The 27,360-nt window shown below is 38.5% G+C and overlaps 1 protein-coding gene across 2 annotated transcripts in view; it reads right to left on the minus strand.

The window, feature by feature from the left end:
• The window catches only part of LOC150090354 (dnaJ homolog subfamily B member 6-like), a 230,062-nt gene that overhangs the window by 110,211 nt on the left and 92,491 nt on the right, over window positions 1-27,360 (minus strand). The window contains exon 2 of one of the 2 annotated variants that reach the window (XM_090389829.1): window positions 3,692-3,855. The exons of the other annotated variant lie outside the window; for it this stretch is intronic. The gene's annotated coding sequence lies outside the window, so the exon portion shown is untranslated. The remainder of the gene's footprint in view (window positions 1-3,691; window positions 3,856-27,360) is intronic. 2 annotated transcript variants of the gene reach the window in all.

Consider the following 27,360-nt stretch of genomic DNA (forward strand, 5'->3'; position numbering starts at 1 on the left):
CTCTGCTGTTTATAAGTACACCATCGCTATTCTTCAGTTTCAGTATCATTTGTTTTTCTGTATTACTATTACATATTGCTCATGGCTGCTGATTTAATTCCTTTGTTTTCCCTTAATGCTTGTTCTACTTTTCTTGTGTTAAATCTTCTTATGTCCTCTCTGAGTCTCTTTCTAATGGCTTTGCATAACTCAGTATACTAAATTTTCTCCCTGTCAGTGTTTTTCTTGCTTTTCATTTGTCGTCTTCGGTTCATCATGACAAGTGTTTCTTGACTAATTTTTCTTTGGATTTCTTTTTCCCTATAGGTTTCTTGGGCTTTATCACTTTCAAAAAGTTGTAATATTCCTCGTTGATATCTTGGTCCTCAGCAGTCTGCAGAAGCTCATACTTGTTCTTAAGTTCCAGTACATACTGCTTTTTCTCCTCTTCTGTTATCTCAAAGACCTTTGTATTATTTACTCGAGTCAGTTTTTTCCTTTCCTTCATCTATATCAAGTGTACATCTTACCATTCTGTGATCACTTCCAACATTTACCTTATTCAGGACAGTAACATCATTCACAATATATCTTCTGTTAGTTTTTTTGGTTAGTTTTTTTTTTTTTTTTTTTTTAGGAGCATTAGCAACTAAGGCCATATTGCTCCGGAGATATGCGGTGGTCATTCCCTGACCTTTCCGCATCCTCCGTATTTGGTGGTGACAGGCTCGAACCCCAGTCTAATCAAGAAGCGTGTGCTACGCACTGCCGCTCTTGCCCACCTTGCTCCGGAGGCGCACTCTTCTGTTAGTGAGGATGAAGTCGATTTCATTAGCAGTTAATCCATTTGGACTCTTCCATGTCCACTTTCTGTTCACCCTTTTCTTGAAAAAAGTGTTCATTACTGACAATCCTTGAGATTCTGCAAATTCCACAAGTCTTTCACCTCTTTCATTTCTTTCACCAATTCCAAAATTTCTTATTGTTCCCCTTTCTGTGCTGTTTTGTCTTTTTCCAACCTTAGCATTGAAGTCTCCCATAATAATAGTGTAATGGATTTTATGCTCATCTAGAAGACTCTCAATTTCGGTATACATTTCTTCAACCTCTTCATTATCATGGCTCGATGTTGGTGCATAAATCATTATAATCTTTAGCTTGTATCTCTTAGAAATCTTGAGTATTAGTCTTGACACTCTTGGTGATGTACTTTTGAATTCCAAAATGTTGTTTTTAAAATCTTTATGGACCAGAAACCCAACTCCACCTTCACTCCTTTCACTGTTTCCATTGGTGTACAGCAGATTTCCACTTGATAAACTTATAAGTGATTCATTTCTTCTTCTTGTTTCAGCCAAACCGATGATATTCCAATTCACATTTTCCAATTCCTTTTCCAGCTCTAATATCCTGTCTTCCCCAATGAGTGTTCTTACGTTACGTTAGTAACGTTGGGCCTCAGAAAGGCCCAACGGCTAAATGGCCAGATGAACAACAGAACATGATACTAAACATATCCAATATCCATACACTTTTAAATCTCTGGACTCGACAGGGTACTGTCTTACACCTACAATGAAAGCAACGCGGAGATGGGGAGGGGAACCCCTGGTGCCGTTAGACACTAATTACACTTTACACCAAACGGAGTATACTACACTTTTTCATTAACTTTATGCTAATTAACATCGTGGCTGTTTTATCCTTTTAATTCGCAAATTAATTTACGGTTTCATTTAAATATAATACAAATTAATCAACGTGTTTATTTAATTATTTATTAATTTATATTAGGTCAGTTAATTGTTTTTTTCATTTGTTTATTAATATTTTAGTAAATCACTCAAATTTAATGAAAAGTTAACTCTCCCAACCCCGGAGTGTTAAATTTTCAGTCATGGAGCCCAGACCACACCACTAAATAAAAGTTGTTATCGATACGGATGTACGCTGAGTGAACAGAAATCTTGGAATACCTACCTAGTAATGAGTAGGCCCACCTTTCACCTGGATAAGGGCAGTCACACGGCGAGGCATTGAGTCCACTAGTTCACGAAAGCGTTCCACACGTACTTCCAATCCATGCCTGCTGCCCAACTATCCATAATTCCGTCACATTCCTAAGTGGAGGATCCAAAGTTCGAACAGACCTTTCCACAGAATCCAAATGATGCTCCACAGGGTTTATGTCCGGTGAACGGGGAAGCCATTCCATGGTGGTAAAATCTGCCGAATGCTCTTCGAACCATGTTCTAGTCACTACGGCTCTGTGGGAAAACGCACTGTCCTGCTGGAAGAGCCCATTGCCAGGTGAGTGCACGATAACCAAGAAAGCAATTTCAGTACCATCTCCGCAAAAGAGTGTCCCATGCGTCGGGCACCCACTATTATCCCTCTTTCAAAGTCGGTTAACTCAAGACGTTTTATTAATACGGACATCGATTACTATCTACGTGAATGCAGTGAACCTCTATACCTGCCAAATAATGGGTTCGTCCACTAGCGAGAAGGGTGACAGCGTCGCGTTTTCCAAGAACCAGGCATCCCATGAATTCTGTCCTTTCAGTATATTTATAGTAGACTAATCTGGAGAGGTAGCAACCTATTTACCACGATTACATCAAGCTGAATGTTTGCGACATCATGACAGACGAAAAGGCCAAAGCGTCTTATTAATTTAAAATTATCCCCTATACATAAATTTTCGAAGCAGGCCTATATTTTATAGCTCACACTTACCTACTGTAGCATTTTTCGATATTTGAAACATATTATTCATCCTGCCCCGACCTTGTGGGTAGACGCGCCGTCCTCCCTACATCGGGTGGGAAAGACCAGAGTTCGAGTTCCGTCGATGACGTGAGAATTTTTACGGGCCTTTTTCACAACGTGGCTGAGTTAATTAGTCGGTCTAAGGCGAGGTTAGCATGATTTTTTTCTCCAGATTTTTTTTTTTTTTTTTTTTTTTCCAGAAAACAGAAAATCGACCTCAGATGGGATACGGCCTTAGTCGCAAATGCTAATAAAACCCTACTAGTATATCCATCCTGGCCCAGGTTTCGGAAAGGCTGCGGTATTACTGTCCTAAAGAATTAATTTTTCTTTGCATATATCCTAATAATGGTTTGCTTGCAAAGAGGAAAAGATCATTCCATTTTCATATTCTGAATCAAAACAAGTCGGTAGCGATCTGGAGAGGAGAGAGGGAAAAAAAAAAAAAAAAAAACCGATATCGCAAATGACACAGCTACTGCAAAAACTGAATGCATGGTCTGAGTAAATCATTCAGGAAGTTATTTAAAACCAAAACCTCTGTTTTATAATGCTATTCGGTACAAAAAAATACCATAATTGCAGAATGTATGGGTCTTTAGGCCTGTCGATCGAAATAACGCACACTGCCTATGCTTTGACTTCACTTACGAAATACAGTAAAGCCAACTAGCTGAAAAGCGTAAATTTATTCTAGTTTTTATCTTCAAGTGCCATTATCTCGACTCATGAAAATCTAGACGTAAATACAACGAGACGCGCAAGTTGGAGATTTGTGCATATGAGGAAATACAGTAGTGCAGTGTACAGGTAATAAATTGCCATAAGATAATGACGTTACACGTCATTAAAAACAAATGGGCAAAGGCTGCTCTTGAAAGAAAAATTTGAACTTGGCATGAAACAAATGGAAGTTGAACTGATAGTGGACTTTCCTTACCTTGATGATAAGTGACGTTATCTGACAAGGCTCACTTAGGTTGGTTATTTAGAAACTGGCACTATGAGTTTTTCCAACACATTTATAGTACAGGTGCTAAAGGTGTTCGATGTACGGTTAGCCATTGCGTCATAAATGGAAATCTTCGAAAGGGGATAATTAATCTGTAAAACAGTTAAGGTTCACTTTAACTGCAAGTCACAAGTTTTTAATGGATGAATAATAACAGTTTTCATGAAAAGAACTGAATTGTGTAAGTATAATTTAGGGGATAAACCAAATGGTTAAAAGTAGTTTAATAATAATAATACAATTTTATTAATCTTTCAATACATTTACAACAAATAAATAATATGGAGTGAGATATTATTTCTCTCAAGAAATTAAAGAAATCTTTAACATAAAATCGAATGCTGTATTAAAGATGATAATAAACATAATAAAGTGACAAAATAAAAAAAATGTTTCAGCCCATCTCAGAAACGTACTACTTATTTAAATGATCATCCGAAAACGGTGGTTTTCGAAACAAAGTACTCTTACTTTCATGTAAGATTAAAACAAAAACAATGACGGGAGAAAAATATTGTCAGGCTGTCTTAATATCTACTGGAAATCAGAAAAGGAAAAAAAAAAAAAAAACCGTTTTTTTTCCCCTATATATTTTTTAATAATTGTACCTATGTGATTCTTTGCTTCCCTATAACATTTTACACACCAGTACCAATTGTATTTCAGTTCATCATTTACTAAATTATGCAACGTTCCTGGCCCATCAGCTGTGAGCAGTTTATATTTTCTATTAATATGTACAATTGTGAAGCAATAAATAAGATTATTTATATGTGCAGACTATCACTACACACAGAACTCGCAGCAGAATAATATATACCGTAAATTTACAGGGGCCACACATCGGATTGTTTACAATCAGCTTAATCTACAAGTTCATTGAGTCCACCGTGACAGAAGTGGTTACGCCACTTGTCACTCGTTTGGAGAGTCCTTGGTTCTACTCCAGTCGTAGATTGGAGTAATTTCGAAAGTCCTCTTCAATTGAGGCTGTAGTTAACCATCTCAAGCAGAGGAGTAGGGTTTTAAGTCCGTACATACAAATAGACCAGTGAACGCACACTACAAAATGGTGCAATATGGTCTAAGTTGCTGATGCGTCTAAACCGTACAACGTTCAGTGAATAGGGAAATCTTGTAAATCCGGAATCTTGAATTTAAAAAAAAACATACATACATCACACTTATCATATCCATCATATACACCTTATTTTATATCCATATTTCTATCTTAATTACCTCGAAGCTAATAGCATAATTGGACTTTGGGAGGTGATATTATAATATAAAAAAATAATAATAATAAATAAAATAATTTTTCTAAACCAAAAGACCCTTCTTGAAGTGGGGAGTAAAATAAATGTATAATGTTCTTGCTGACGCCGAGCAAAAAAAAAAAAAAAAAAAAAGGGGGAGGGGCACTTTTGAAAATTCTTCCAGTTGTGATAATTTTAAGTTAGTAAAGGAGACATACCGTCTCGCTAACATTGCGATTTTTCAGGTCTAAAATTTTTTTCGCCTATGTACTCCATATATAGGCAGACTTAATTTTACCTTCTTAAATTAGCATTTTTAGTTGACAAATTATGTCAGCATACAGAGATATATTCGACAAAGAGATACACACCGCTATACCACGTAAAACAATTTAAGATAGTTACTGAAATGTTTTGGCTTGAGTCTCTGAAAGGGTGAGTATGAGCCTTTGAAATGTATTGACGGGACATTCATTCTGAAATAATTAGAACAGGAACGTCTGTCTGCCTCTCTGGCGACTTCTTGGCAATACTTTGTTGGGGTGAAATGGAACTGATTAATTTTGGTTTTTACGACGATTTAAGATAGTTTACAATTTAAGATAGTTACTGAAATGTTTGGGCTTGAGTCTCTGAAAGGGTGAGTATGAGTCTTTGAAATGTATTGAAGGGACATTCATTCTGAAATAATTAGAACAGGAACGTCTGTCCGCCTCTCTGGCGACTTTTTGGCAATACTTTGTTGGGGTGAAATGGAACTGATTAATTTTGGTTTTTACGACGCATGAGCGACTAAGATTAAATGGCGACATTTCGAGGTTACACTGAACTTCAGGCTTTCAGAGCGTGCAAAGATAGAAATCAAATATAAAATAGTTACAACTTCCGCCTTGATGGTTTAACTTGAAGTTTAAAGCTAAAATGATTGATATTTATGTGCCATACCCTTGGTCCATAAACTTTGAGCAATTCGTCGCGATCTTGTTCACGAATAGCAGTAGACAATCTTACAAGTATCTTACAAATTTCCCCATGCGGTTGGATACCGTATGAAAACTTTTGTAGCTCTTAGGTGAAATTACCCCCCCACACACACATCAGCTCTGATGATTGCGTGCGGGATGGGGGAAGATTCTTCAGTGGTTTGTGAAATTGTGGATTGTCGAATTTGGGAGGTTCAACTGTAATGTTTTATATTTTAAACTAGCACAAGGGTCAGTAACCAACGGCACCGATGTCAAAGGCAGAACTGGATACTTCAATTCTTTTTAATCTTTGTCGCTCATGCGTCGTAAAAACTAAAATCAATCAATTCCATTTAATCACCATAACAAAGTACTGCCAAGAAGTCGCCAGAGAGGCAGACAGACGTGCCATTTCTAATTAATTTCAGATTGAAGGACCCTTCAATACATTTCAAAGACTCATACTCACCCTTTCAGAGACTCAAGCCCAAGTGGGTAGCACAATTGGTAGGATCGCCGTCCTCCCCACACCGGGTGAAAAAGGCATGAGTTCGAGACCCGTCGCGGGAGGAATTTTAATGGACCTTTTTCTCAACGTGGCTGCGTTAGTCGGTCTCAGGCGAGAGTAGCATCGTTTTTTTCTCCCAGAAAATCGACCTCAGAACACACGAAATTTACAGACAATATACACGGAACAACATGGCTTTAGTCGCTGATGCTCCTAAAACCCTACAACAACAATCAAGGCTAAAAAAAATATCCTCAAATTAGGAATTGAAAACAGATTTTACATGTATGAGCCAGTATTCCTTTGTCTTGCTTTTTAACACCTTGTTGACTTTAAGTCATGTCGTGTTGGAATAATGAATCAGGTCAACAGTGGTCCAACACGCTATTGACCCAGAGTCCTAACGAAGTGACAGTATATCTGCACGCATTTTTACGAAATAACAGCAAATCAACCCAAGCATAGTACTAAGTACTATAGGTTCTAATACCTCTCGTGTTTGGGGTTTACATAAAAAAAAAAAAAAAAAATACACTGCCACTTCATTGGGACTATGAGCCAATGGCGTGGTGGACCGATTCGATACTCCGATACAACGGTATTAAAAAGTGTATTAAATATCACTTTTTAATACCTTGAATCAACAAGGTATTAAAAAGTGAGACAAGGAATACTGGATTATTCACATAAAAACTGCCCTCAATTCCTGGAATGATGTGGGCAGAGAACTGCGCTCACAAACACGCCTTTTCATTTTATCCCACAAAGTCAATACGATTAAGGTCAAGAAACTGGGCTGGTTAAAGCAGAAGGCTGAAGCCTTCCTCATGATCTTCAGATAACTCTTTCATGCATTTTGCACAGAGGTAGGTTTCATTGTCATCTTGGAAGCATCCCTGACCATAGTGATTAACATGCTGCACCATCGTGTACACCTGACACGCAACGATATTTTGATATATTCTAGTAGTGTCCTCGAGTGCGATCAGCAAGATAATGCTAGTGTCTCATGTGGTTTCCTTCACATGTGTACTCTCTCATCTGAAAAATATAAACAAAAAATAATAAAAAAATAAAATAAAAACAAATGACTCGATCATTCGTGATCTGATCGAAGTTTGACTATCCACGAAGTGGGCTAGTCAAACTGGTATTTCTTAAGAGACATGTCAGTCGATTAACACAAGATTTGGGAATGCGACCCATTTTAACCCAAGTTTGTGCTCGCATTCGTACTGATGATCACAGAATCGTCGTCAATGTGCTACTGCTGACCCAAGCTTTCTTTTTCCATCATTAATACTTTATCGCTTCGCAAGAAATTACTGTGTGAAATTCTCCATCACTGTGGCTTCCCATCCGCCATACTCAACAGTTTAATCTCTGTGATTTTTCCCGCCCAAGCTCAAAACCTCCTTGAAAAGTCAGAGAAATTATTCAAGACCACATGAACTACTAGCAATTCCAAAAGAAGCCAATTAGGAATGCTTCCATAAGTTGTAATCGCTGGAATCGGTGTATCCAACGTCAAGGATACTTCGAAGTTCTATCCGAACAGCGTTAATTGTCATTATTTTCCAATTATTAGTTCAGTACCTGAACTTTTTTTTTTTATTCACATCTCGTATATTATACTGTACTGTATATTATCACTGGCGTGTATACTCCGTTTTGTATATTCTATGTTAAAAAAAACAGTCTTTGCAATAAATTTTTACTGTTTTCAGCCGTCACTTTTCTTCTTCAGACATCACTTAATCAGATGATCAGCTACAATTAATCTGTAGGATTTTGAAACATGAATTTTTAAAGACCTTTTTCCTGTAATTTTAGTCTGTGTATAACCTTTTTTACATCTACAATGGTGTTCGAAGAAAGTGCATCACCTTTTAAAATTGTAATTGTCGTCCGAATAATAAGTATATGGCAATATTTCTTACAGATTGCATCAGATATTCCCGTCATATTGCTTATAGGGTGTCTTGTAATCAGTCGACAGTGAGTAGATTTCTTTCCAAAATTCAAGAATACTGGTTCTGCTGATAGGAAAAAAGGAACCGGACGCAAACGAGTCTCTATGGCAAAAGAGGACTGTGTTTTGAAGCGCTTATGCCTTAAAAACCGTAAAGCTCCTTCCCTCTGAGCTGAAAAGAGAATGGGAAGAACATACAGGAGTGGTAGCAAATGCAGTAACAGTCAGAAAACGTCTCAACAAAAATGGATTTGTAGCTCATCGTCCTAAGAAGCCTCTCCTCACACAAAAAATGAAAAAGGCTCCATTAATTTGGTGTAAGGAGCATGTCAAATGTAGACATGTATAGTATCTTATTTGATAATAGAGAGCTATTAAGTGCTCGATAATTCCTATATTCTATTATACTATGAAACAACAGAGATTACCTTTATTTTAGATATAGGAAGCTTCTTTTCCAACCAACTCTCCTAGTCCAACGCGCTAATAATTCTTTGGGAAGGCGATATCAATTTTACAAAACATGTGGGACATCTTCCCCACTGCCAGAACCGTAGTGTTCAGACCCCTCGGTCTCAACATTGAGTGCTCAAGATTTCTGTCTTCAAACATCATACCTCTGGCAGCAAGGAAACCATTACGTGGATTGACGTATTCTTCAGATAACTCTTGCACGCATTTTCCACAGAGGTAGGTTTCATTGTCATCTTGGAAGTATCCCTGACCATTGAACTTTTTGGGGCGTCATGTTCACAGGAATAGAGCAACTCACAATTAATCCGAAACTTTTGTGTTATGTTGTAGTGTTTGTTCTTCACGCATGCGTATAAGTGACCAATCGTCGGACAATAGGAATGGTCTACGGATATCGATTGAAGTTTCATGTAGTTTCATCTCTAAGGTTTCCGCCATAAGTAGTTTGTGGCAGTTGTGTTGAATATTTATAATTTTTGTTTCATTAAAGCCGAATGAATATCGTTCATTTATTGCGTGGAACGAAAGTTCCGATGAATCCTACAGAGAACTACAGATACCTGAATCCTATAGAGCCGCGGTCGCCAACCTTTCGGACCTCACGTACCACTAAACTCAAAATTTTGAATCCTGCGGACCACTACCATGATTTTTTCCATAAAAGTAACATTCTAAAAGTGAAATGGTACTTACACTTGTTTTTGCACTCCAAGTTATTTGCAAAAAAATGTATATCATTAATGTTAATATAATTAATAATATAATGGCCTTATAATGATAAAAAAAGTATAATAAATAAACGCTGATATATTAATTACGAAAAATGCAAAAAAAAACATTTTAAATTTCATTTTATTAAAAAAAGAATTAACAGAAACAATTAACATTAACAATTATCAAATATCGAGTGCACCGTGACATAGAGGTGTATAAAGGATTAATTATAGCAAAATAATCAATGTGACATTTGTTGCTGCTTGTTTGAAATAAGCCGTCGGATTCTTGGCTCCAATGACGTTACAGCAACACGGAGAGCCATTTGTAGTACAGTTTTAATTCCATTCGCAACTACATATATGTGTGAAAAGACATTTTCATCAGTTACGGCAATTAAAAATTTGATGGCCTTTTCACTCGGCACTCACTTTTTACGGAAAGCCAAAAATGAGATCTTGTTAGGGACGAGTGGAATTTACCTTTGAGACTGTCGTCGAATAATAGATCGATTAGGCTTTCTTTTTCTTTCATGTTCAAATTACTATCCTCGATTTTCGCCGAAAATGGATCTATTATCCACGTATTTCCGTGTCTGGGGTCCTCTTCCTTTGGGTAATAACGACCAAAAGAGTCAGTGAGCGACTGTAAGTGCAATCGAACAAGAGTTATTACCTGTTGGTTGACATCCTCCTGTTTCATATAATCATCAAAATTAGGGAACATTTGCAGATCTTCTTCAGCCGACCGCATTTGCCACAGCAATATCTTCCTTTGAAATGCATCAATTTTGCCTCGCAGTGTGAACACGTCCGTAAGCTGTCCTTGCAAGGACGTGTTCAGCTCGTTTAACAGAGAAAAAATATCTGCCAGGTATGCAAGCTTGGCTAGCCAATCATTGTCGGACAAGAGATCATGGAACCTCGAATTATTTTGCTGCTGAAAGGATAATTTGACTTCTTGGCGCAGGTCGAACAATCGGGTTAGTACTTTGCCCCTCGACAGCCATCTCACTCAGCGTGAAGAAGAACATGAGTATGCTGAGAGCCCATTTCTTCACAAAGTGCCTCAAATATTCGAGAATTGAGCGCTTTGTGGCGAATTTCGTTTACAATTTTAATTACATCAGAGAGTACTTCGTGCAGTTCTGGAGATAATCTTTCCGCCACAAGTTGCTCACGATGTATAATATAATAAGTAAACAAGATGTCTGGGTGTCCAACGTCTTTCACTTTTGCAACGACTCCTGAACGATGTCCAGTCATGCTTGCGGCACCGTCTGTGCATATCCCAACACATTTCTTCCATTCAATACTGTGTTTCAGGAAATAACCATTAAGTGCATTGAAAATTTCAGAGCCCGACAAGATTAGCGAACAGAGGAGTTATTCCTTTAATTCTCCTTGGCAATCAAACCTCACAAAACAAAGAAGAACTGCCTTGTTAGTTATGCCTGTTGATTCGTCAAGTTGAATTGAATAAAACGTAGAATTTTTCACAAGTGCAATCACTTGATTTTCAATATCTTCGGCCATGTCTTCAATTCGGCGCTTAACAATGTTAGCGGACATACGAATTCCTTTCAGTTTCTGGACAGCTTGTTTCCCCAAAACCTCTTCACAGGCTTGTAACAAGCAACGCTTAATTAATTCTTCTCCAATCGTATACGGCTTTTTACATCTCGCGATTTGAAGTGCTATCAAATAAGAAGATTTTACTAAGGACTTATCTTCAACAATCATTGTTGCTAATGAACTTTTTTGCTTTTGCAAATTTTCACGCATCCTTTGGAAGTATTCGTAATCCGTAACGCTTCTTTCGTAATCATCTGCCCAGTAAGCAGTGAAGACAGTCTCTTGGATAGAAACATCTGGCCAGTAGGATCGCTTGTGAAACCATACAGAGAAAGGGCCGGGAAGCCCACATGTAGGAACAACGCAGCGAACTTGCGAACTGCCCAACAGCAATCAGCAAACAACTCAGCTGACGAAAAAGAATCTAATGGGATCATTATTTTCCTGCAAAATGTAAGAAGTATTTCGAATAAGCTCCACACACTACAAAGTTTATTGCTTAACTCGGAGAGTGATTGCATATGTTTAGTAGAAACATGGCTCCAAAATAACAGGTACCTCGATGCCTTGCGCACTCCTCCGGTTACTATTGCCTAGCAAATGGAAGAGAAAATAAGAGAGGAGGCGGGGTTATGATTCTGTTCAAAAAAGGATTCTCGGTAGTCAGCGAACATGAATCGCAATCGGAAAATTTCGAGGCTATCATTGCCATCTTTGGAACAGAAATGAAGAGATTTCAATTATGTTTAATATATATATATTTTTTTTTTTTTTTATGTAAACCCCAAACACGAGAGGTATTAGAACCTATAGTACTTAGTACCGTGCTTGGGTTAGAGGTTGAGAAGACGAAAGAAGATATTTGTTGACATTGGAATTGAACTTCTGTAGACTGTAATTTTCAAGAAATACGTATGAAGGAAGGTTGTTCCAGAAAACGGCAGTTGAATGAATAAAAGAGGAAGATGAAAAGTTGGTTCTGTGAGTTTGAAGTTGGACAGTAAATAGATGTTGGCTGGTGGCGGCACGTGTTTGGACCGTTTTGAAAGAGAGAGCGGGAATTATTATAGAAGCCAATTCAGAAGAGCAGTGCCCATGGAAGTATCTGTAGAAGAGGCATGCAGCAGAAACAGTACGTCTATGTGAGAGCGAGTGGAGAGACTGTTAGAGATGAATCATTAATTAACCTAACTGCCCTCTTCTGAATGGAATCAAGAAGCCTGAGAGAGGTTTTGGGGGCACCACATATCTACCCCCAGAGCATACTAAAGAAAACAGAGCTGAGCTTTTTACGTGGCTTGCCTCAAACATGAGCGCGAATACAGATACAATAGTAATGGGGAGACCTCAATATGCCGCTACCAAAACATCGGGAGGCAAAAAGTGAATTGGATGGTACAATGCAAGCCTTAAATATGAGCCAACTGAAAACACCAGCAACAAGAGGAACTCAGTGCCTGGACTTGATTTACTATAACACTTCAGATATAAGGTTGAAGGAGAACATTATGAAATTCGCGTCAGATCACCGACCACTCACATTTGAAGCCACATTAAGAAGACAACGAGACATCCGACAATCTGGTTGGCATTCGTAAAGTATAACAAAGGTAATCTTCTGAACAAAATATATTAAAAATGATGTAATTCTAAAACACCTTACCGAATACAACTGGCAAAAACCTATACCTTTTGAGCACCGATGCTGCCTTAACAACACTCTAGCAATAACTTTTACATATAGCGCAAGAAGGAGCTTCTAAGGAACTAAAAGTATCAGAGAGGGCAAACCCTTGGTTCAGCCCACAATTAAAAATAATTTTCAAAAATAAACAAAAACTGTACAGGAAATGGAAAAGAACAGGGCATCCAGAGGATCACATCCGGTACAAACATGAAAGAGCACGTTTCACGAAGGCTAAGAAACAGGCACACCTTGAAATGATTATAACAAAATTAAAAAAGGGCAAAAGAATTGCTAACAAAAAAAGCTACATGTATAAAATGACTGAGCTGAAGCTAAGTTCGGAACACCCCTCAAGGAAAATCAAGTTAACAGTGAAGATAACATTAACAAAATGCAGGATGTAATCAAGAAAATTAAAAACATTATCAACACTAATCAAATTGTGACTAATCACGAAGAATTGAAGGAAATCAGTATCAGCAGAGACAACTTAAAAAGAGCAATCAACAGTCTCCCAAATAAAGCTACAATCGGGCCAGACAAATTCCCACTTTTTATGATTAAAATCTGTAGCTGGTTCATCATCGATATATTATTACATCTATTTCAGAGAATAATGGTGGAAGAGGATTTCCCGAAGCTGTGGAAAAGCTATTGCGTAAAACCTATCCCCAAAATAAAAAACCGTAAATCTGTTAAAGACTTCAGACTAATCTGTTGGATGCTCTTTGCAAAAAATATTCGAAAAAAAAAACAATCCTGGACATCATCATCCAACATTGCTTCAAACACAGACCTGAATATCTGCACTCAGTACTTCCTCAGAGATCGACCATCACCAACATCATGGGAACACTACTAAGGATCCAGCAAGTGCTAAATAACAAGCAGCAACTGGATGTTGTTTTTCTAGATGTGGCAGCCGCATTCGACAACATATCCATCCCAGCTCTAATAGTTATTCTGAGGGACTACTTCCTCATTACGGGAAATGTCCTCCATTTTTTAACGAACACTCTTCTGCGCAGACGGGAATGTGTGCGCTACGTACCAAGTCGATAAAGGAGTCCCACAAGGCAGCGTATTGTCCACGACACTCTTTGCCATAGCCCTCAAACCCTTCTTAGCTCAAAACAGGAAGCAATTCATCACATATGCGGACGATATGAAATTTTTTATTACCTCAGAAGACCAAAAATCTGCCAGCTACTGCAATCAAGTGGCCAACGCCAAAATAAAAGAACTACAAAAATACCAAAGACGAGTTGCAGGTAAGGAACAGCAACTCAAGCCCGCATTTACGCAGTTGGATAGTCTGGGAAGATTCTTTCCAGCAAACACTCTAAAGCTGTTTAATACCCTAAAAATCAACACTGAAAAACTCTGCACAAACAAAACATATAGAAAAGAAGTTCTCGAAAACTGCTACCTGCAGATACAGATGTAAGAAAAAATAAACAGCACTAAGAACCTCCATACAGTAGCTGACAGGAATCCCGACCTCATCTGGAAACACTCTCCTGGATATGCCTCTCCTACTCCACTCTACTCTACTCTACTCCCACAGAAGAAACAGACTGCTGAAAACAGTAAAAATGAACATTTTACTCTGTTCTGCTGCTAATATCCGTGCTAATGTATATATGGTGACCTAATGCTTTAAACGCAGCAGTATAAAATTTTTCTCGTTTATTTATTAAGTCTTAAGCAGATTACAAGTTATTAATGTATCGTATAATCCTGATAATAAGTGCTACATGTATTAGTAACGAGTGTTATATATAATGTAAAATTGTATATAATATTATTCTCTGTTGCATAACAGAATATATATCTACACCCCCTAGTCAATGGCTGTAACCGGGTGTCTCCTAGGAGAAATAAAGATAATAATAAAGTATTCAACTGGCTTTTTAGCTAAATCTGGATGTTTTGACTGCAAGTGCCTGCCGAGTTTCGAAGGTTTCATGGCATCATTGGATAAACTATCAGAACATATAATATAAAGCGGCCGTGGATCCAGTTCACTTCCAGGTTCTTGAATAAATCCAAACTTCAAGTAGTCCGCATCATATTTTCTTGAAACTTTGAACTTTTTCTTCTCTCCGCCTCCAGTTCTAATGTCCTTCCTGATGATGCCTTGCGGTGGCTGCGGAGGCTCTGATTCATTAATCAACTCATGACAACGCGATGCTTGCTTGCTTTTTCTCACTCATTGGGGTTATTTTATTTGAATCTAAAACCAAACAAGAAATAAGGTAGTTATCAAACTCAAGCTCTTTGATGCCATTAAATATCACACTGTGCACAGTTAAAATAAAAATATCACTGGTCACTTACCTGCGAACTGCGCTGTGCCCAGGTTAGGCCATCGATAAGAAATAGCTTTCTATATTTTTTTACAATAAAAGCAAGGCTAATACCAGATATTGCACTGGGCCTTTTATAAACATGCAACGTAATAACACGAAAATTGCAAATATATTCAGATTTCTCTGAGGACCACCAAAATTCTCTCTCGGACCACTGCTATAGAGAACTGTTGGCATCGTGTGGAATCTGCAGTTGCCAGGAAAGAAACCAAAGACCCTTCGTGAACTTCAGGAAGCCATAATTCGTGTTTGGAACCATGAACTATCAGTTGATTATCTTCCGAAATTGATCTTGTCAATGCCTCGATGGTGTACTGCTGACATCAGGGGCAGAGGCGGTTCAACTAAATATTAGTTTGCACCTGGTGAAGTTTTCATTCTATTTTCCTTTTAAAATGATAAACTGAAGCAAACTGAGGGCTTCTGATAACATTTCAATCATAATTGTCGTGTTTACCAAAACTGTTGTATAAAGGTTGCAAATGCTCATTTTGGAATATTTTGAGAGCGCCTCTCATATATTACTTTAGCTTTGCCTTAACTATTAATAAATATCTTTTGTTTATATTTCTATTTGTGATACTAGTCATTAATGTAACATACTATCGCGAAAAAGGGGTTGGAAATGTGTTGTTATTTGTTTTTTTTTTAGGAGTATTAGCAACTAAGGCCATATTGCTCTGGGGATATGCGGTGGTCATTCCCTGAACTTTCCGCATCCTCCATATTTGGTGGTCACGGGTTCGAATCCCGGTCTAATCAAGAAGCGAGTGCTATGCACTGCTGCTCCTGCCCACCTGGCTACGGAGGCGCCGTTGGAAATGTGAAATTCCTAGGTGTTGCAATTTCTTTGAACACCAGTGTATATGGAATTTACAATATTTTCAGTCGTAGTTGTGTCAGTTCACGGATAGTATTCGTTAAATACTCGAATAACAGTTGTCTTTTAACGAAGAGACTACTGTTATTCGAGAAAGGGCTGCTGAATGAGTTCAGAAGTCGTTTCTGCTGTAGTATCGGATAAATAAGAACCATCCATATCTCTCTGGAAGTCCAATATGCTGTTTGTTCCTCGGTATTGGTAAACTGATTTGGGCACTACTCCGGTCACGCGGCTTTATAAGCACTGTGCTGCCCACATCACATACCATTTGAACACCTTGATTTACATATTTTTGTAGACTGATGCCTACAGACCAAACTTACATGGTCCTAAAAAGGTAGACTGGCAGTGTAGTTTCTCAACAAACTGGTTCATCCCGCCTAATTTCAAAAATTCACCCCTACAACCAAAGAACCCATACCTCCACACTAGCTAAAATCAACCAAAAATGTTGTGTGTGTGTGTGTGTGTGTGTGTGTGTGTGTGTGTGTGTGTGTGTGTTACGCGCCAAACCAACTAAAGCTATGAGACGTCAGTGTGTTGTGTTGTGTTTGTAAATTGCGTGAATTCTTTGGTTGTTTTGCCTGTTTACTGCATGTAGAACCCGAGATTTCGGGAGAAAAACTCATGCTACCCTCGCCTGAGACCGAATAATTCAGAAACGTCATGAAAAAATCCCATAAAAATTCTTCGCGTTATTGATGATATTTGAACATACGCCTTTTACACCTGGTATAGGGAGGCCGGTCCAAAGTGTTGCCTTCATTAGCATATTTTTCCCAATTATAAAATGAAGCCAAATCATGAAAAAATAAATAATCAATTTTCTGTTTATATTCAGTTGTTTGTTTGTTCTAGTTAGTTGGTGCATCGGCTTCTGTAGCCATAACGCACCTCCCAAGGTTTTTGCAGTACTCTGTGCCGACCGGGCTAGCAGGGTGGGTAAAGTGCCTGCCTGGCAACCCTTCACTATGTTAGAGATGAATATGGCTCTGGCTAAAATGAAAGATGGCAAAACGCCAGGTGCTGACTTACTGGAAGTCGACGTAGTCAAGAAATTCGCTGAAGTCTATCCCACCACACTCTTGAGCCTCCTCAACAGGTGCCTTGCTGAAGGAACTTTCCCTGTACCCTGGAAGACTGCTACTCTCAAGCTGATCCTGAAAAATCCAGATAAACCGCCCCAACTTCCTGCTTCCTACCGACCAATTGCTCTGCTCTCCGTTTTGGCCAAGCTTCTAGAACGACTTCTGCTGTATCGCCTTTCCATCTGCTATACCGATAAGTAACTCACCTCACCATGTCAGTTTGGATTCAAGACAGGCTCCAGCACTGAAGACGCTATACACAACTTGATTACCCAGGCCACACATACAACTTCAAAGTATACTCTAGCCATCATGGTGGACTTTGCTGGTGCCTTCGATCGACTGTGGTGGCCCAGTGTCCTTCGGAGGCTTCGGCAGGCAAACACGTCCAAAAACCTATACAATAGTCTAAAATCCTATCTCAGCAATAGAAAATTACAAGTTGTAAACAAATACCAGACTATAACAAGATGCGTTCACCGGGGTTGCCCCCAGGGCTCTGTCCTTGGGCCATTCCTCTGGTCCATTGTTCTGGATGAATTCCTGGGGTTTGACCTGGGTGGAGCCAGACCCTTAGCCTTCGCTGATGATCTTGTTCTGGTGGTGGTGCAAGGTGACACAAGAGCGGCACTGGAAGCAAAAGCAAATACAGCTCTGGAAAAGCTCCAAAACTGGGCAGCACTCCACAACCTCTCACTTTCTGGTGAGAAAACAAAATCGATTCTCCTCAAAGGAAAGCTACAAATACGCAGGCCTCCAACAATGAAGTTAAATAACATCCCTATACGTCTCTACACAGAAGTCAAATACCTGGGAATCTACATTGATACCGGTCTTACCTTTCACTCTTATCTGAAGTACTTATCCACAAAAATCCGAAAGTATACGGCTATGATAAGAAGAGTCAGCAGAGCGGACTGGGGTTTGAAGCATAAAGCTTTGTCTCTCATCTATAAAGCGGCGTTTCTCCCAATTGTGTGTTATGGAGCCTCAGTTTGGTGTACAAAGGCTATCCTGGAAAAAAACAAGCGTAAACTTGACTCAATTCAAAGATTCATGATGTTATCTATCTGTAGGGCATGTCGCACTGTCAGCACCCCTGCCCTACAGGTTATTACTGGATGCTTGCCACTCTATCTTGAGGTGATTAAAAGGGGACTTTACCATCGATTAAAGAAGGGAATTCCGACACAGTTGTTAAATCTTCAACTGCAGCTTACCTATGACCTGAAACAAGAAAGAAAACGTATCTTCACACACCTTCAAGGAATTTGGCAGCATTCATGGGAAACCACGCCCAAAGGAGAAATTACCGGAAGATTCCTCCCATCCATTGACATGACTTTCCCGAAGTCTCCTTCCTGGTTTTCGCCTGGTCTGCAAGTTACATTCCTGATCACAGGACATGGGCCCTTTCAACAAAAATTGACAGCAATGGGAATTGAAAGCAATCCATTCTGCCACTGTGGCGAAGAGGAGTCATGGGGGCATGTCATGTATGAGTGCCCTGCTTACGATGATTGTAGGCTCAAATTTTTTACTGAAATCCACGAGAACCCTCGTAACCATGAAACATACCTGCTTCAGAATGAAACAACATACAAAGCCTTAACGAGTTACGCACAAGCTGTCTTTACCATCAGACGGGCAAAGTTTGCTGAACTTAGAGCTGCTCAGAACAACGACCTTCAAGTGCAAACACAAACTGGGGTCGGACAGCATTTTCCCAACTGATAAAAGAGTAAGACTGAAGATTAAAATACTATGCTGGCATCATCATGGTTGGCACTCCTTGAAAAGCTGACTCCCAGAGAGTGCTTGGCCTTTGGCACTCGCACAGTGGCGCCTGCCCCTGTGACTTTTGATCCCTCTACCCATCCCCTATTTCTCCTTACTCGGGTGGACTGCTTTCTCTATCTGTCCACTTTAGCTTGTTCCTCGCATTCAGATCCCTCTTCCTCTTGTTCCCCAGGCCTTCTCTTCTCTTCTCTTTTTTTTAACTTGGTCTTCGTCCAGGACGCTCAGGCGACCCTGGCGGAGACCAGCCAGAGAATAATGGGCAGCCTGGCTACCTCCTAGCGGTGTGTGCGAGCAACGTGAGGTCCCACCAGGGGCACTGCGGCCAAATGCCAGAACACCCAACAGAACCTAACGCAATATGTCATATACAACAGACAACACTTTTCTGGCATTTACAGTAGTTCTGTATTTATTCACAGCGTACATATGGCGCAGATGTGAGAAATCACAGGTGGCGCCTGACCCTAACACTATGCACTATGCCTGGCAACCCAAAGGTCGCGGGTTCGATTCCCGCCTCGGGCTTGGATCAAAGAACTAGAAAAACCTTGGGAGGTGCATTATGGCCAAGAAGCCTATGCACCAACAACTACCAAAAAAAAAAAAAAAAAAAAAGCAGTACTCTGATCCAAGCCTGAGGCGGGATTCGAACCCGCGACCTTTGGGTTCCCAGGCAGGCACTTGACCCACACGGCTAGCCCGGCCGGCTTTATATTCAGGAATGACTACTTGGAAGAGAGATGTTTACGAAACATAGATTACAAAAATATCTATTTTGTGGTGATCACATTTTCGGGACAGGAATAACGAGAATCAGCCGGCTGAGAAGAAGTAGATAAAGCTCCATAGGAACTTTTATTTGCTCCTCTCTTCCTGGAAACTGGAGTTTTCACCCTGCGAAATAGGAAAATCGAGCAGAGAATACACACAAATTATAGACACGATATACAGACACTTCATCAGTTACATCGACGCAAACAGCCGAACCTACGCTCCTTTGTCCTAAATTAAATACACTTATCTATAAGCACTGGACAACATATTGCACCTAAAAATATTGAAATTGCATAAACTAATAAATCACAAAATTCCTTTACACAACATTTTACGAAATATATACTGTACACTCAAATCATCTGAACGATGTTTTCACATTTATAGAGTACGAGTATATCATATCATTAAATAGCGACGTACTTGTTTACATTGTAAATTCTGATAAAACATGGGGCTCCTCTTAGGTAAGGAAGCGGATGTACTTCCGTTGGGTTGCTTCAATTGGCTGCTTGAGTTCTGAGGAGGGTGGAACTTCTTATCTGCAAAAAGTTTACTTTGCCAATGGTCGAAGTAAAACGACTCTCGGAAGGATAAATGCATGGCGAAGAACATACAGTGTTCTTCGCCATGACCCTGGATAGAATGGTAGTTCATTTAAAGAGTTACTTTAATGTTACTTAGCTTATCTGATGATATCATCAATATATTGATCGAGGGTACGGAAATCCGTAAAGGTCACACCAAAATACTTCGTGGTACTGATGTTTCGATTGCAGAGTAACTAATACATCATTAACTTTAAATAAATCATCAGCATTGATATAAGGACTGTAGCAAAAAAGTTAATTTCTCATTACAGCGAAGATTAATTTCAAAAGGTACAGTTACTTCAGACGTACAAAATTGAGGTAACAGTTTTTAAATGAAAGGAGAAGAGTGTTAAAACCTCCACTGTTTCTTTAAGACAATCAAAATAAGGCTGCTCACCCTTTATACGTTTAACGCTTGTGCGCAATAAGATCCACGAATGTTAAATTGGCTTTTCTGAGGAAATACTGATTCACTGATTAATACATAAATTGGCATGTTCACCTGACCAGTTTCTTTTCTGTTGACCAATTTCACCTGACCTTTTCTTTTTTCCACTCCTTTTTTTGTAATATGGATTTAAAACCGTTAACCCTAGAAAAAAAGACCCATCTGACAACAAAAAAAAAAGGGGGGGGGGAGGGGAAAAGAAAAGGTCAAGGTGAACTTGCCAGAAGAACATGTCAATATATGCAGTAATCAATGAATCAGTATTTCCTCAGCCAAGTCAAAATTTAACATCAATGGTTGTGATTGCACAAAAATGTCAAACGGAGAAATAGTGAGCAGTCTTATTTTGATTATCTTAAGAAACAGTGGCGATCAGGTGATCCAGATATCAAGATATAGATGTAGGATTAATATAGAGCGAAGGCGTGAAAAAATATTACGTGATAGTCAATGAATGCAAATACGTTTATCCAGGTTTGGACGCATCGCTCATTCCTACTAAAGTATAAAGAGGAGACCTTGTACTGCGTTTTTAAGTACAAATAGAAAGCCCAACTGCTACTCTGCAAACCACCGATTCTCAAACTTTTTCGTCAGCGGGCCAATACTGATGAAAATACGACGACAGAAATTGTAAGTGGGTAGTATATCAGGTTAATGCTGTGATATCACTACCATTCTCACCAGTGCCGGACTAAGGTATTTTCGCATCCCTTTACTAAGGATATATATATTTTTCTTTTTTTTTCGTGATTTGTAAAACTTGGCGCACCGGACAAGGGCCCTGCTAACCCGTGCTTTAATCCAGCGCCGATCCTCACATGAAACAATGGTTGGAAAGAGAAGGGTTTGTAGGTGCATCTTGTTATCGCGACAGTGATCAGTGGCGGACTGAGGAAAAATCGGGCCCCATGCAAGATTCTCATTTCAGGCCCCACATAGGGTTGCCACCTTTCATAAATTGTAATGGAGGACACAGTTGAATGGGTTAAAAAAGGTCTTCTATTACTAAATATAAAAATACAGGCCTTGTATTATGTTGAAAGTGATAATTGTGGCATCAACTGGGTCAAGTTAAATACACTTACATTTAGAGTACTTCAAAAACCACTAAGCCTATATTCTCTGAAATCGTAAAATATTACTGAAGTTTTATTATAAAATATTTCCAGATAAGCGACGTTGCATAATAATAAAAATTATTAAGTATTATTTATACTTTGTAAAGCAGTTATTAATAAGTCCAAACTAAATTTCGAACAGGCTAAGAAAACTTGCTTTTAGTCCAAATGGTAGCTGAGCATTCTGGGCTCTTGCCAAAGCTATTGGCCGCAATTTTTTCCCATCTCTGTTCCCACCTCTGACAAAACCAGCTGGTTCTGTTGCCAAATCAGCCAAAGATAAAGCTGACCAGCTAGCATCTATTTTTCTTCCAACTAATGTATTGATGATCTTGGTAAATCACCTCAAACCAATTTCCCAGTACACTCCATTCAATGCCTCCTGTAGGCTTCCGTCAAAAGGATGTCAGAAGTATTTTGATGAATCTGATGCTAAGAAAACTCTAGGTCCTGATGGCATTTCTCTACTTGTTCTCTAAACCTGCGCCCTGAGATTACTCTTGTTTTGTGTCGTCGTTTTACACTTTTTTATTCCAAAAGGTGTTTTTTGTTCTGATTGGAAATTTGCTCATATCTAGCTAATTCCTAAAAAGGGTGATAAATCCTTTCCATCCAATTATCGTCCCATTGCGATTACTTCTACTCTTTCCAAAGTAATGGAGAAATCAATTAACCGCCAACTCTTAAAACTATCTGAAAATCTTTCATCTAATCAACGATCGTCAGTATGGATTCCGTCAGTGTCGTTCCACTGGTGATATTCTGGCTTATGTTACCCATCTATAGACAAAATCAATGGAAACGTTTGGTGAAACTCAAGCCATTTCTCTTGACATTTCAAAGGCATTTGGTCGTGTTTGGCATAAAGGTCTTCTAAAAAAGACTTTTATGCCAAATATGTTACCATCCTATGATCTGCTAGCTGTTCTTTGTAAAGGGGTATCCAGTTTTCTCTCTAACCGCTCACTGCAGGCGATGGTAGACGGCTCTGCCTTCTAACTTGTCCACTAATGCTGGCGTTCTCCAAGGTTAAGTTCTTTCTCCCACTCTTTTCCTCTTGTATATTAATGACCTTCTTCCATTGACCGGAAATCCTATCCATAGTTATGCTAAGACGATAGCACATTGCATTCCACCTTCCAGTTTGAGAAACCTTGCCATGCTCAAACAGCTTCATCTTCTCGAGTAAAAAAAGGTAAAGTGCAGCCATTATCAACCCACTGAAGGATGGAAGCCTCCTCAACAATTCATGCTGAGGGAAATGGACCATAATCTGCCACGCTGGTCCAGTGCGGGTTGGCAGATCGACCGTATTTAGCAGTCAGGGGCTTGAACCCCGGTCTACTCAAAGAGCGTGTGCTACTGCACTCCCGCTCCTGACCACTCGGCTACGGAGGCCGTATTCACTGCCAAATCCTTAAATGCTGATCTCCAAATAATTCTCCAGTGGAGCAAAGATAACTTAATTTCAATCCTTCTAAAACTCAGTCCTGTCTTATATCTCGCAAAAAGTATTCTTCTGCTCCTATGCTTATCTTCGATGACGCTCCGATTTCTAGGCAAGATCTTGGGGATTACTCTGATTTCTAATCTCTCTTGGCATAAAGCACATTACAAATATTGCTTCCTGTGCATCTAACAAACTGAGTTTTCTCTTTCGCTTTCGGCGTTACTTTTCTTCCAAACAGTTGCTGAGTCTGTAGAAATCGCAAATACCTACCATGGAATATTGTTCCCACATTTGGGGCGGTGCCCCCCCCCCCAAAAAAAAACTTCTCTCAGGCTTCTAGATTCCATTCAAAAGAGGGCAGTTAGGATAATTGATGTCTCATCTCTAACTCTCTAACAGAGTCTCTCCACTCTCTGTCTCATCATAGACTTTGTTTCTGTTGCATGCCTTTTCTATAGATACTTGAATGGCACTGTTCTTCTGAATTGGCTTCTATAATTCCTGTCTTCTCTTTCAAAGCAGTCCGAATACATGCCACACCAGTCAACATCATTTTGCTGTCCAACTTCAAACTCACAGAAGCAACTTTTCTTCTTCCTCATTTATTCATTCAACTTCTGTTTTCTGGAACCACCTTCCTTCATACGTATTTCCTGAAAATTACAATCTACAGAAGTTCAAGTTTAATGTCAACAAGTATTTTCTTTCAACTTTTCAACCTTAAACCCATTCACGATACTAAGTACTATAGGTTCTAAAAAAAAAATACCTATGCATAACAATGATCCTTAAGGATGAAAAAAATTTAGTATGGAAAACATTTATTTAACATGATATACTGTAAGAGAGTATACTAATTATAAGGAACTGTGGGAGATGTGGTTTCTTTCTTTGGAAATTTTTACTTTTTATTTAATTTTATTTTACTTTATTGTTTCTTATTAATTATATTTTGTAGTTTACAATAATATACCTATGTAAATCTAAGCAGACGCCATTACAGAATTTTTATTGCCTTAGAACACTTTCGCGAACCCCTGGAGGTTCGCGAACCACTAGTTGGGAACCGCTGGTCTAAAGCTAACAAAACTACATTAAAAGTACATTTAATCTACGAATTTCTCTTTACACACAAACCGTATGGAAAAGAAAAAAATAATATAATTGCCGGATTTCTATTTGTTTGATTTTAATGAAATTTGGAACGGCTCGACAAACATTTTCAAAAGGCCCAAATATAAAATTTCATGGAAATCCGTCCATCGGGAATGCAGTTCTCAATTTTGGATGGAAGGACAGACATGATAAAGACAATAGGCACACATATATTATATGAGTTATATAGTATGTTGATAATCATTAATATACGGAATTTATGGGCTAGTGCCATTGAGGGGGCAATAGATACACTATGCCCACGATGTAATATATATAACGTATTATTTTGTTAAATATATGTATTAGTTTATGGGGAAGCTGATGATCAAGTGGATGATATAGCTAGATAAACTTATGAAGAACGCACAGGTGTAGTATATTACAATATATACACAAAGAATATACAAAAACTTATCACTATATATCTATAATATGGGTGACTTCGTCCAGGGTTAACCATCCATATTGAATGGAAAAACAACGATAAGGTGTTCTGTTTCTGTAATGATTAATATACACTATGGCAAAATCAATTTTGAGGTTATATAACAAATAATTGAATTTAGAATTATATCAAACATAATATAAATTAAGAAATTTAGAATTTATATAATGCACAGTACACACTGATCATCGTCGACCCGACGGAGAACGAAGGATATGAAGTTAAACTAAAGCAAAAATAAAGTATGCAGTAAAAGCAGGCTTACCATGTTAAGCAAAAGAACCAAGTGTAATCAAAAAGAGAAAGAAATGGAGTTATGTACAATGTTTGACCCTCTAGTAAGAATTGGAGAGTGGCGACCCCTGTGTATTAGACGTGGTGAAAAATGTGTTGATAGGCAGGAAATTAGCCAATAAGTTATATATTAAGTTCGGGAATAATGAAATTTGTTTTCTTTCATTATACCTGAACTTAATATATAACTTATTTGCATTGAAATTTCTTCTAGTGAATCGTTGAAAAACAAATTGCAACGTCATTTAAACATCATAAATTTAATAACAGTGATGTGCATGTTTTTTCTTTAGTGTAATATGAATACAATCATCTGGGCATAATGCACGGCATATTTTCAAAAAAAAAAAAAAAAAGTTAAGCCTCTTTCCCGGATTGTAATTGTCTTGGGTCGTGAAACCTCTGTATGGATCGTATTCTCAAAAAAAAAAAAAAAAAAAAAAAAAATGGATGAATCTCGAGGAACCTTGCAGAAGAAATGAAAAAGACTACTGGACAACTCGTCAATTACAGTACATTTTTAAACACTATTGTGAATGCAGATGAATCCTAGCTTCACATGATCCGGAAAACAAGACAGTCCAAATAATTTCGCCACAAAACATCTGTAGATCCAAAAATACTGCTGAAGTCAGAAGCTGGCAAAGTGATACTGACTGTGTTCTAAGACTCTTTGGGCGTTATTCACGCCGAGTTTTTGGAATAAGAGACCACAATCAATTCTGTCCAGTACAATGAGACACTGTACAAGCTGGGAAGAAATAAATAAAAAAAAAGTACGCCCGGGAAATACTGCAATGTTAGTGCTGCTTCAACACGACAACCTCACTGTAGCCATGCAACAACACTGGCAAGGATTTCGTCGCTGGGATTTAACATTATTCCACATCCTCCATATAGTTCACATTTGGCAACAAGCGACTTTTTCGTTACCAAACAAAAAAAAAAACAAAAAAAAGCTATGCAATTTTATAGCATGATTTTCAGTCTCGAAAGTGAAAAAATTCACTTGCCCACATACAGGTAAATTTCTCCATTTTTATTCATATCATCCGTACCAAGCGTCAAAATTAAGTACGAATACGATACAAAATTCACACGCTATAAGACATTCTTTTACATCAGATAATTTAGATGCACTGAAGTATTTTCTCTTAGAGGAAGTATCCACCTCAGTTAATTCACAATATATATAAAGTTAAAAACAGGTTTGAAACCTTCCTACATTAAAGCAATCTCTTCCGCGGAGTATTCAAGTTATTCTTCCTTACCACAGCCGATTATCACGTCACCTTAAACATGATTTAATAGTCGAGACATTTTAATTTTTTCTTCATATAATAAAATCAGTGCACAGTTTGATAATTACAAAGATTCCTTTAAATACAGCATTCAGGGTACTAACAACATATTTTATTTAATCCAGTGTCAATCAGGTTGTGATGTGCTTATTATACAGGAACACCACCGTAAAATATGGGTGAACTACCACGTCAAATACCAAAGCGTATTGCCACCAACTCAGTTTCATTCTAATTATTCTAGCACCGAGCTTAGCCACGTGCACACTTCTTCCCACTTCCCCTAAGTTGAGTCGGCTCAAATTCTGGTAATGTTAAAATCAAATGTCACAAGTTGCTATGAAAGTTTAGCTATTCAACTGTTTCAGCAAACCTAACCACTTAGTGTTCTTATGGTAAGTTGTCCACCAACTTTTCGTTAATATGGAAGTTGAACCGTATCGAATTTCCATATCGCGCATCGCAGGAAGCAAACTCATCTTAAATAATGTTTTATTTACATTCACACCACTTGGCCCAACTGATGACGCTTAAAGTCCAATGTTAGGACTCTTGGTTTTATCTCTCTTCCATTTGTTTTAAATGTTTTTAATTTTCACATGGCGAACTTTCGGGAGAAAAATGCACGTTTTCACCAGGGCGTTCAGAGTCTAACTTTTTTTAGTTCTTAATGCATTTTTAAATTTTATTTCATCACCTCTCCGATATACTAAACTATAT

This window comes from Mastigoproctus giganteus, chromosome 2 (genome assembly GCF_048544385.1).
Source record: "Mastigoproctus giganteus isolate SK-2022 chromosome 2, ASM4854438v1, whole genome shotgun sequence".
NCBI classification, from domain to species: Eukaryota; Metazoa; Arthropoda; class Arachnida; order Uropygi; family Thelyphonidae; genus Mastigoproctus; species Mastigoproctus giganteus.